The sequence below is a fragment of the Lagopus leucura genome, unplaced genomic scaffold (assembly GCF_019238085.1).
Source record: "Lagopus leucura isolate 7727_CA_CO unplaced genomic scaffold, USGS_WTPT01 Super-Scaffold_73, whole genome shotgun sequence".
NCBI classification, from domain to species: domain Eukaryota; kingdom Metazoa; phylum Chordata; class Aves; order Galliformes; family Phasianidae; genus Lagopus; species Lagopus leucura.
This window is the reverse complement of record NW_024962252.1, coordinates 91385768-91398887: the sequence shown is the minus strand read 5'-3', so window position 1 is coordinate 91398887 and position 13120 is coordinate 91385768.

Sequence of the window (13120 nt, the reverse complement as noted above, 5' to 3'; positions counted from 1 at the left end):
TACTTCAGTTAGTTCAGCTTGTACAGGAAGCAGTCTCGTGCACGGCTTCTGCTTTAGCCCTTTTTTCAGGATGCGAATATTTTATTATGATTATTATTTCTTTGATCTGAAAGAACATCATACTCTTTAATAAGAGTTTAATAAAGACGATTACATCTTAACTACTGGTTTGTAACTTCAGTGGCTAAGAAAAAATCACAAGCAAATCACAAAAATAGGTGTTGTGAGATAGAAAGGAAAAATCTAAATGCATCAAATTGCAGCCCTTAATAAAAATAGCTGTTCTCCAAAGCTACCTACATTTCATTTATTTCACCTTCTTTGGTATTGTCAGCTACCTCTTCAATGGGCTCAGTTTTGCTTACGTCAAATAAAACAACTTAAATTTTTAAAGGCCAAACATAAAACACTACATTTAACTTGGGACAAAGAGACAAATCACATGATAGTCTTATTACCCCACAAAGGGAGTTGAAATGTAATTCTCATGGAGAACTAAGACTTCAATATGCCTGATGTTGAGTAACCATACAAAACAATATGCCATTTCTTATACAATGGCTAGACAAGAGTAGATTCAATAACATTCACACTTTTCATTATTATATGGCACAGAATTCTTTTTGGCTGAGTCGTGAAACGAAGTGTCATTGCTGCTGCTGGTACTAAGTATGCCTTCCAGAATTTAACATAATTTGTATGTGCTTTCACAAGTGTCTAAATCCAATAGGGTGTACTGGCATGCTTCAAAAATATCCACAATCTGATAACGGCAGAAGATTTTGCACATCAGATGTAATAAGTGTTTATATTATTACCTAATGACTTAAATACATATATTTTTTTTTAAGATTTGAAAAAAAAAATCATATATTTTGGTAATGCCTGCAGATCTGCTACAGAGTATAGTCAGGAAAGAGTTCAAAAGAGTATTGCATTATAAGCAATTTTATCAGTACTCTCCCTCTCTAGAATCTATTACTAACTATGCTATAAAAGCTGTGCAATCTGGAACTATATAAAACATAAGGAAGAAACAATCATCCAGTCATTTCCTGGTAAGCAGCAGAAAATATGCCTGCAATTAGGAAGTTCTCCATATGAGCAGACATTGGTTTTGACTTAATATGCATGGTTATTTCTTAACTGCAAATTATCTGAGAGCTGCAGAAGAAACAGCACCAAAGTCTGCATTATTATGCACGAGCTCTCTGGCTCCACACCACTAAAGCTAATGAGGAAAACGCCAAATGTAAGCAGTGAGGGGGGACAACACACCTTACTGCCTTAAACTAAACAAATACAAGTGCTTAATTCAGTCACAGATAGGTTAGGAAATAGATTAGATTCATCTGTCTGCACAACCTTAACTCAGCCCTCCTTCTCTCTCATTGTTCACAGGGCACTGTTAATATGGAATTAAGATGTCATCTGACTTTCTAACACGTGTAAATGGAAAAGTCAGTATCTGCTAATGCAGACAGACCATCACTGCTGAAAGATCCCAGAGAAAGATTACCTGATCCATTATCACTAGCAGCAGCAGTTCCAAGTTTTGCCCTCATCCACATGTGCATGCAGAGCTGCCCCAGCCATTTCTTTCCCCTTTCCTGTATCCTATCACCTAAATTCCAGTAGGATTGTTGTCTAATCCTCTCACCACCCCAACCATTCTCCTTAGCTCCTAAAACCAAGACCACAATTCTCCTTGAGGAGCACAGTCCCCTTCCTCTAGAGCAAAATTCAAACATAGCTACGTCCATGAATGTGCAAAGCCTTTCTTTCCTCCCTCAGCCTGCTTTTATCTCCGTGGCACAAGGAGACAGAAGACAACCAAGGTCCTTATGTAGCACAATATGACACGGAAGCTGGAGCTGCTCCTGCATGCAACAGCCAAATGTGACCAACTAGCTGCAGGCATTTTAGAGGTAGCTTATAGAACTCTTTCAGATTACAGTGAACCTCTAAAAATAAAGGAGAATTTCTGAAAGCACAAAGGAATTTTTCCAATTGCTCTGACTGGCAATACAATAGAAATGCCTAATTAGGTGACAGAAAGGTCAGCAGTATACTTTTGTGCTTTCAGTAGCAGTACAGCAGTGCAAAATATCAAAATGCACTTTGCATTTCCTACAAAAGAATTATTAGTTAAAATAAAAACAAGGTATTTTCGTAGGTATTCAGGAAGTGGTCTACTTTCAGTGTATATTCCTGAAGCAAACTTTATAGCTAGATTTCATTTACACAACCTCCACTATCAGTCTTCCATGTTATGTAAGTGTGTATGATACATTTGACTGGTTTCTTTCTTGTTTTTATAATACCACTCTACTACCTTTCATCTCCATGTTGACTATAATCTCCCAAGCTGGTATCTTAGTTTGTTGTTGCATCATTATAATTTCCCTTTGACACAGCTGCTACCATTACCCAGAAAGTCTTTGAGGAATGATATAGCTTGTTTGGGCACTTGTACTTTTCTCTGATGCTTATACTAATATTAGGTCCAACAAGTTTTTGGTAGAATTTTTCCCAAGAACATTTTCTCACTGCCTCAGAAATAACAGATATTTAATTTCAGGCCAAATCAAAACAAACTTTTTTATGTTCTCAAAGCTGCTACAAGTCCTTTACCGCAACATGGGGTCCACCTGCCTCTTTCACCTCTCATTTATTATGTTCTTATTTCTACATGAATTGTTAGATACAACTGCAATAATGTCAGTGAGACACTGAGCACTGTGACTAGCTAATGGTCTACCGCCTCGCCTGGATGCTTATTTTCTATAATTTCCCATCTATAAATTAGCATTTATCTTGCTGATAGGGACTATTATCCAGTTGAAATCCATATGCTACTGAAATGGATCGCTTAATTAACACCACAGTGCAATTCTTATTGTGTATAGAAGTATTTCCCCATCATTTACAGTACACTGAATGCTATTATAGCTATAGGAGTTGTGCAGTATAATAATATACTCTCAAATAATAATTTGCACTTATAAAGCAAAAAGGTGGCTAGCATTTTTCAAAGAGCACCACAGTATGCAGCCTTTAACTTGTTTTATTCAAACTGTGCATAAATGGACACAAATGTATTTTCTGTTAATATTCCCAGTAATTACATCAGATCTTTTCTGACCAAAATTTTGAAGAATCTTTAAGGAAAGTAAGCAGATCAGAAATTGCTAAAAACAATCCAATTAAATAATTGTTCTATATACCTATAGCATTGCATTTGTTTATGAAGAAATTGCAGGATTTCAAAATTAGCAGTTCCATGTATGCCATTGAAATTTCAGTGGCAGTTGTACTTTTCTCCTAGACACCAAAGAGGGTAAAGATTCCCATTCCTATCAAAGGAATTTGGAACAGTGACGTTGAAACAATGGATTTTTTTTTTCTTATAGACTCTTGAACTTATAGCTGCCAAGACAGTTTCTAACAGAGCAGATATTACTTTAACACTGCACTTTCTTAACAACTAGAACTATCACAGAGGTGGTATGTGATTTCCAATGGGGGAAATATTGACCTTTATGGCAGAAAATAAGAGGACTCATAGAGAATAATACACTTGCTGTAGTAAAATAAAATACACAGTAAACATCAGAGCCCTACTGTGGATCATCCCTACTTGAAACAAAACTCAATGAAACACTTCTTTTTGATCAGCTTTGGACACAGCCTCATCACTCAGTCATAAAAGAATACTTGTTCTCTCATAGAAATCCCCTAGAATTCATTTTTAGAACAACCTTTTCCTCAATTTTATCAATAGAGAAAGAAAAAAAGAACCCACATACAATAATTATGTAGGAATACAAACATTATCAAGAAATGAAACATACCTATATTTTCTAAAATCTCAGGTTCATCCCTTTAGTTGTAAAAAAGAAAAAAAGAAAAGAAAAAAAAAAAAGAGAGTTCAGATTTAAAATACAGTCTCTGTTTCTCTAGCTGAACTATCAACTCAAAACACCTCAGAGTTCCAAAAATCTATAAGGACTGCTCTTCTTTCCCAGTCCTGTAATTACCTTTCATCTCCATGTTGACTATATTTATTCCCATAATTTCAGCATCTAGCCTTGGCTGGAGCAAAGTGGAGGTACTCCAGCTTTGTTAAGGGAAAGCCCCCATTCCATTATCATCTTCTGCATCAACTTTTCCCTAACCCACAGAGAGACAAAATCTGTAATCGTTGTGCATTGTCGATGTAGCTGTTACCTCATCATTGCTACCATTACCATAATACAATTAAATCTCCTAGTGGCATCTGGAGAGGAGATCATGAATTACTTAACATGGCAAAAAGGAAAGAATCTATCAAAAGCCACGATCTCAACCTGATCTCCCTGTTTCTACACGGAGGCAAAACATTTACTGTTACTCCATTTGCAAGTAGGAATCAGGACCCTCACTGTAGACCCTGTCTTCAATACAGGATAATTCTTCCTTTCACCCAAATTTCAGGGCAATTATAGTTTAACTCCAGCGCTTTGATCATTTCAGAGAAGTAGTAAGTAGCTTATACCTATGCCTCCTAATAATATTAAAAGATTCTTAAGTGTCAGGACAGTAATATGAGACAGAACCTCAAAAAGCTGATGCTTGAACTTCTTTAAAACTAAAATTAAATAAAGTGTTTGTGAGAATTCTTTATGTAATTAAAACAGTTATTACTAAGGAATTAATTTTCCTACCTATCAACTAGATTTAACAAGTGCCAAGGTGGACATAAAATTCAGTGAGTGTTTTTACCATCTTCATGGTTAATAAATAAACTATTTAATTGCTTAGCCTGTTAAAATAAATTGATTTACTTACATAAACTATTGAAGGAAGAATTAATATACAGTAGTAGCAGACAAATTGTTCTGCAAGGTCACTCATGGATTACATATTTTTAATAAGGCCACTGAACCTCTTATGAAAAGTTTTCAAAGAGAAAACATACAGTATTAATACACAAGCACATACTTATTTCAGAACAATTCATATAGTTCCAGCAATAAGGTATGTCATGAAATAATGCACAAGGAATTTAAGGCACTTCTAGACTACATACCTATTTCTAAAAACAAATTGGGCAGAAAGCATCATATACCTGCTCTGCATTTCGTCACCTCTGCACGCACCTGTTTTTACTTTCTGCAGATCTGAATAAGGACCAATTGAGTTTCTAACCAAGAGTTTACAGATAGAAGAACTTAATAATACACCTTAAAGTGTGTGTTGTGGAATCATATACTTTTCCTAGAAGAGGTAAATGAGCAATTTTGATGCTGCAATGTCTCAGTCACAGACTTTGCTGAACATTCTTAATATTCAAGTGATCCTTTCTCATTGAAGTGAAATAACCTGGGTCAAGAACCCCCTTCTACCGTGCTGTTTCTCTCCATGCAAGTCAACCAGAAGTTCTTTGAAGCTCAAAATACCATACAGCTTTATATGTAAGCTACACTTGGAATGTCTTTGGTGTTAAACTTCATTTATGCATTCCCTTGAAACATAAGACTATCATTTTGAACCACCCCTTCTGGCAGCATTTTACATACTGGCCAAAGTTAGGTAGAAGCATTTATAAAAATATTGTATTCCCCCTTACTCTTCCAAAATATGTCTCTCTGTCCAGGCATTTGTCAAAAAACCATGTCCATCTGCATGAGGAGGGCTTGCCAGTGAAACCAGTATAGCTGATTATTGCTTGCTTACTCTGAGCTGAGCAGTTTGTAGATAACTACCTAGCAGATTTTTTCACTCTCAAAATACCATTTCAACTTTTAAAATAGCATTGTGTACTTCTCGTTAATTTTAAATTTTAGCTGCTTCTGGATATAGATACAAACTTGAAAATAATTTTCAATGAGTTAACCAGTGTTACTTAAAAATAGGCAGGACAACCTGACTATATTAAGCAGAGGGAGGAAAAGCAGGGAAAGCAAAAATAAAAGAGTAATAAATCCTCTACTTCTTCCCAGAGGCAAAATTCTGAGAGACTGTGAAGTCTTTATATCATAATTTAATAGGTCAACCCTACAGATAGGAGAACTACTCACTTTTAATGACGTGTGGCAGATTTTGCCATTTCTACTGCTGCAAACTGTGAACTGATTTTCATTTCTTTGTGGGTTTTTATTACAGAAATAGTTCAAGTAAACAACATCCAAATGAAGGCAAGGTAGGTATGCTTTGGGTTTTTTCTTTCAGTTTGAAAAAATAAACAGTAATGCTGAGATTAAAATTTAGAAGCTTTACATTGAATTCCACCCAGTAACTGACTTTAATGAGATCTTATGTCAATCCATTACACCATTATTTAAAACCTACAAAATAAAGGTCTCTCATGCATTTTGAAGAATAACCACCTGTAAATATATTTTAAAAATAATTGAGCTTATGAGTTATGAAACAAATGGTCTGTTGACCTAAGGGAAATTTTTTTTTTTTCTTTTTTTAAAACCATTCTGTGCAGTCTTTCTAGTTTTACACCTGCTTACAGGCTACCCAAAATAATCTGGTTGACAGTTTTAAAAATCACTCTTATTTTACAGTACCATGTAAGCATAGTCTCTCAAAATACATTTATGGAGAAATGATCACAATAAAGCTGACAAACTGTGTAGTTTCAAAACAACATAAATTAAAATGGCCATACTGGCATGCAATGCCTCTATTACAGAGATTTATTAAGGAAAAGCTGAGCAAACTTTAATTACAGCAGCATTCCCTGTGCCGCTGTATTACTGACAGGTCTATTGCCTCTTGCTCCAAGGTAGGATTATAGCTTTACTCAAGGGCTTTCTGTTTGAGAACCTCCTGCATAAGCTTTCTATGACAAAGCGTGTGAGTAAAGTACCTAGAATTGCACTGTCTCAACCAGTGTAGCTCAGTGTTTTTCAAAACAAAAATCTGGCATCCTATGGGAGCCCAGATCACTTTTAGAGCAGGCAAAGTCCAGCAATGACATAAGGCAGGATACAGTTCAGAGATAGTGGCAATGGGAACCATAAAAGCTATCTGCAATTGGTAGTTTTCAAAAACATTAAAGCAACATCTCAGTTAAGAAATAAAGCAGTCAAAAAACATAATGAAATTCAAGTTTTATGATTACTTCTTCACTATTAGATCAGACACGTTCCATATAACACACTTTAAATTGCATAAATTAGACAACTATAATAGAAGTCTGGCCTAGGTGGTACTCATCTCTAGCTCCTACAAAATGTAATTTCCTTAAGAAAGGCACTGAAGATTGCTGATTTAGATCCCTAAAAATCTGGTGAAATAGTCAATACGTTACTAAAGGTATTAAGTGTGCGAGTTAGAAGGTACAGAAGCAGGCCAGAAATATCAAAAGCCCAAAGTTTTCTTGCTGCTTCTTCTCTGACTTGGGGAGCAGGGGTGCAATCAAATTTGCAAATGTTTTAAAAAGGTAGAAGAAAACATTAAGACCATTTAGTGGCTAGAACTGCTAAGGATGAAACAAGTCTTCTTTCCTCAAGCTTAGTGATAATAATCACTAAGAGAACTACTAAACAGAGAACTACTAAAGACTAGGAATTTCAAGGAAGATCTTTGAGCAGCTAGGCCTATTGGAAGGAGGCAGGAGGACTGGATGCAGATAATCTTTATGATTTTTTCCAACACAAACCATTCTACATTTCTATGATCTGACACCAGATTGGTCACTGGGAATGTTAAAAGTGAAGATCCTTGACAGTGTAATGAACTCACACCTTACACTGTGCTTTCAGGGATTTCTTCAGACTCAGCTAAGGCTGCTGTGAGTCTACATGGGACTGTGCATGACAGAGGCATAGAAGATGACAAATCAAGAAATTGTTTCACCTTCTTGACTCAATTCTGGCTGCAATTTGTGCGTACAAACTCTGCTGCCAGACCCCTTTAACTCCAACCACTCCTTTGAGGTCATTAAAGGATTTTCATACCTGTAGGACAGCCATACATGCAAATGCAACCTCACTTTGCACATCTCTCTACCAAGAACTCTCTGGTGAAGCAAGAAAATTTCCTGGTGGAGACAATTTTGTTCTGGGGATGTGCTTCTGAAAGCCAGAATGCAAGAACTTTTCGCAGATGCAAAAGTCAAGCTCCTTTTTTTTTAAACTATGTAATACACCAATTTCTACCTCATAAGAGAACCTCAATACAAACCTAACACAAGATCAGACTAACAAAAAAACCCCACATACCTACGTAGGCAAAAAACAGTAATACTGAAACCCTTCATAGTTAATCAGCACGTACACAGTCTATCTGTCTGGATAATTGTAGATCTCAGTGTTATTCTCTGTGCTATCTTAACAATTAGATGCAGGGATGGGAAAGCCAGTTGTGAGAACATCTGGAGAAATACACAATATATTGTCACTGTGTCTCTGACTTTGAAGCTTTTATCTAGTAGCTAGTTGTCCTTTCAGTGATCTAAACCTCCAGAAAGTGAAAATACATAGTCTCCAGAGAGACTGGAGATATTCTCAATAGCCACCCAGTTATTTTCATCTCATATCACAGGGGCAGGTCTGCAACAAAGGATGTGCTAAAGTAACACAGCTTCACTCTGGCCCTAGATTCTGGAGTTATAATGAGCTGACCTGTGTCTACTTATTTACCATAAAGATACCATAACTAGACGAAAGCCCTTTACCTTTAAACTCCTTCCTTCTGACTCTCTCTTCATGGAAGTCAGATGATGAATAAAGACTCCTTTCAAAGCACCAGCTTGTGGACCAACAAATGGAAGAAAATCATAGCTGAGAAGTCCTTCTCCTCAGGCCTTGCAGAGCAATCTGATTCTGCATTAGCCATTAAAATATTTATAAAGGAAAAGCAGAGGACTCTGACGAGGGTCTGAACATTGGCCTAACATCATTGTTTGCTTAAGTTCTATATTTAGCCTTCCTGGCTCTACAAATTACATTCATTAAAGCTGCTCTTTCTCTGCTGTTAAACTAAGACCAAATGAATTCACTCAGGACTGTTGATAACCTATCTCACAATAGCCTACACCTATCTCCCATGATGCACAAAGATTCTCCTCACGTATTCTGCCACAGCTGATCACCGCTTTGCTGCCTCCAAGATGCACAGTTTTTGCCAAGAAGGAGAGACAACGTCAGGTATCTGTCCTCGTGTTGCCCAGTTAAAGATGAAATTAGCAATGCCAGAATAGCTGTAATTCAGAACCATCATTACAAAGATGTTCAGGCATTGTTGACAGCAAGTGTACAACACCAAACGACAGCAAAAAATGGGATGGCTGTAACTCAGGGGCCCACAGTGACATCTACTGGAATGATTGGGTTTGAAGTAATGTTAAAAGACGTCGTTAAAGATAACAGAGGATCCTTTTTTCCTTTCCATACGAAAAGGATGGAAAATGATAATATGAAATCATCTATAATCTTGAAAGATGAGCGGACCATGCTAAAATTCAGTGCTTGAGTCTAAGGCAGGCTAGAGTACTGAACCCAGCTCACGCTGAAAAATGAATCCCAAAACCTTTGGTGCGCTCATCTGTTACCCCCTTTGTCTCTTCCCTCCCCCTCTTCTTCACACCGCAGCCTAAAGAAACAAAGATTCCAAGCACTCCCAGAGTGTAGTCAGAAATAATATGAACATAGGTTGGCATCTCCTTCTGCTCGTTTCACTGAAAGCGCAGCTCCTGATCAGAGTGGGAGAGCTGCCAGTTTTCTAACAGTGTTAAATCCTTCCAAGTTTTCTCAACCATAGATTTTTCTCCTTTCTTCAAAGCAGAGTGTTAAAATCCTCCGAATCTAAACTGACCAACTTTAGCGTGCTCCTAGAGCACATCGACCTCATTTAAAAACTTGGAACTGCTTTTCAGAACATTTGTAGTAGGCTTTTAGCAATACTAATTCTGTTCAATCACCTTACTTATATGGCCTTCTTCTTTATATATACATATATATACATATATATATATACTTATTTTATTTTTTGCTGCTGTAGTTGTTAACTGAAATGTCTTTCTTTAAAGCTGTAGTCCGTCACAGCACTAATAAACAACTATTTGAGCAGTATGGGGCCAAGCCCTTTCAGGTAGCCCTTCTGCATACCACGATAAGACGTGGTATGTACAGCCAAGATGCCTGATCATCCTGATGATAGCATAACAATACATTTTGGGATGTGTTTGAATATCCAGGCACAATGCTGAGTGACTATAAGAGAAGCCTACTAGGTCAGGAATTTCTTTTCAAACAGCAGCATCTATAAGAAAGGAGAAACTAGTGGTTGATAGCTTAACCTGGGAAGGAGAGCAGAGAAGTCCATTATATAACTCATAGGATTCAGAGCAGCTGGGACTGCAGGAGAAACAGACCTCACCAAAACTGAAGATGGAAGAAATCTCTTAGAAAACTCCTAGTAAGAAAAAGTAGAATTGTTCTTGCCTACATTTCTGTGTCAAAAATTTGAAGAACTGCAATCCATTCCCTTCCTCAAAATAAAATGCATAAGCTGAAAGCCATATTTTAGGTACCAATTTATGAAGTCTTGATGCAAGCACTAATATGGCTATAAATTTGTGCTTTATCTAGGTATGCAACGTCTAATATGCAGGCATCCCATTACCTATAGGCCTTCAGCTCCAAAATAAGTGCCCAAAATTTTGTACATTATACAGAAAGACAAATAACATTGTCAAGACAAAGCTGGGACCCTGCATGGCTTATCTGGCAGAGAAAGACATGGAAAATAAGTGACACGGAGAGCCTAAATTGGCATATGGCAAGTAGGCTCAGCATTCTGCACTATGAGCACTTTCCTGAAGTTAGGTACATATATAACTACACATATCAGTTGCTTAGGCCACCCCCATATCAATTCCCTAGTCCATCCGAAAATCTAATAAAAGACAAAAAGAAGGAAAAACACCAGAACAACCAGTAGCCTACTGGCTGCAGCACTTATCCAGCATACATGAGATTCAATTTCAAATCGATCCTACAGAGGACAAAGTTAATTGTCTTAATAATGGACAGTCCTATTTTGAAAGCTGGGAGACATTCACCACGCCAGGGTATTAGCAGAAAAAACTGTCAGGCAGACGCTGTCACCAGTATGTAGGACATTGTTTGTGGACATAGATGCCAGCTGAGTGACAATTTAGAGTGTGAGTACTGTCAATTGAAAACTGAACAGTCACATTATATAGATCTTCAAATAAAAGACAGAGCATATTACCTAACAAAAATTTGATGAAAATTGTAAAATAACATGGAATGTGAGTAAACTATTAAAGAAACACAATTGGCTTATAATTAAGCACAGGAAGGGAAAGGAATCTCTATGATAAAGCACTTTTCTTTAAAAATATTAAACGGTTATTTAATCCAGCTGATAGCTCTAATGCTTCAAGAGCTTCAAAAATTTCTCAGCTAGACACATAGTTGTGCCAAAAATGTGCCAAACAGACTTTTAAGAAGTCATGCCATCTGCCATGTTAACATTGCAGTTCTTGATCACTGGCTTTAGTTCCAACAATTCATGAAATGGATGAATTATTTTTCACCCTTTCGACAGTTCTACTGCACGAGCTTAATCTGGTACTTTGTCTTCTCTGTAAGACAGACGAGGGACGTTCTGTAATTAGACTGCAACTTCATTAAATCCTTTGGGAACCACTCACAATATACCATGAAGAAGAACAGCAAAGGCTTTGACACCATCTCCCACAGAATACTCCTGGAGAAGCTGAAAACCCATGGCTTGGACAGGTACACTCTTTGCTGGGTAAAGAACTGTCTGGATAGCCAAACCCAAAGAGTGGTGGTGAATGGAATTAAATCCAGCTGGCAACCTGTCACAGATGGTGTTCCCAGGGGCTGGAACTAGGGGCTGTCCTAATTAACATCTTTATTGATGGTCTGAACGAGGGAACAGAGTGTACTCTTAGTAAATTTGTAGACCAGGCTGGGGGGAAACATTGGTCTGCCTGAGTATAAGAAGGCCCTGCAGAGAGATCTGGGCAGGATGGATCACTGGACTGAGACCAACAAGATGAAGTTCAACAAGGCCAAGTGCCAGGTTCCTGCACTTTGGTCTCAGCAACCTGTGTAACACTACTGCTTGCAGCAGAGTGGCTAGAAGACTGTGCAGAGGAAAATGATCTGGGGATGCTGGTCTATGTTTGACTAGACACAAGCCAACAGTGTGCTGGTGGCCTTCTTGAAAAGAAGGCTTTGGTGAGGTAGAAGTTGGCCTTTGCTCCCAGATAACTAGCAATAGGACAAGAAGGAACAGCTTAAGTTGCTTCAGGGAAGGTTCAGGTTGGATGTTAGGAAGAATTTCTACTCAGAAAGAGTAGTGAGGCACTGAACAGGCTGCCCATGGTGGTGGTAGAGTCACCATTCCTGGAGGTGTTGAAGGAAAGGGTAGATGTAGTACGTATGGACATGGGTTAGTGAGCAATACAAGTGGATGGTTGGACAAGATGATCTTCAAGGTCTTTTCCAACCTTAATGATTCTATGATTATTCATCTTTTAATAATTTTTATCAGTCTGAGTGCTGTTGTCACTTCTTTATCCCACCTCAGATCTGATTAAGCATTCTGTTAGGCCCTCCCCCCAACCCTGTCACCCTGCAAGCCTTCAAGCAAGTAAAATAACAAGGGGCTTCCTCAATTCCCTCTTCTGTTTGAACTGTTAGGCCATCAGCCCCCCTTAGAAAATAAATGCTTCAAGACACAGCTATTAATTAATTGCTAGGCTGGTGGCAGTTCCCATCCTGACACTATACAACAAACTACCTTTTTCCTGGCTAGGCCCATGTACTCCATCAAATCCTGGTTGTTCAGTGCTATCTAGTAAGCAATTATCAATCTTCTCTGCCTGTGGCCAGGTGCAACCACCTGCTGGCTGTGCATGCCAGCCTGCACAAACACAGGCCATTGCAACAGAACATTCTGGTCAGCTAGCATGTAGTCAGCTAGATGAGGAACTCCCAGATTAGCCACGGATCTCTCTCTGATAAATATTAATACTCTCATAAAATTTCAAACTTTTCTCACATGAATACAACATTATTATTTTTTTTCTGTCAAGAAAATCAAGGTAGTGCATCATACA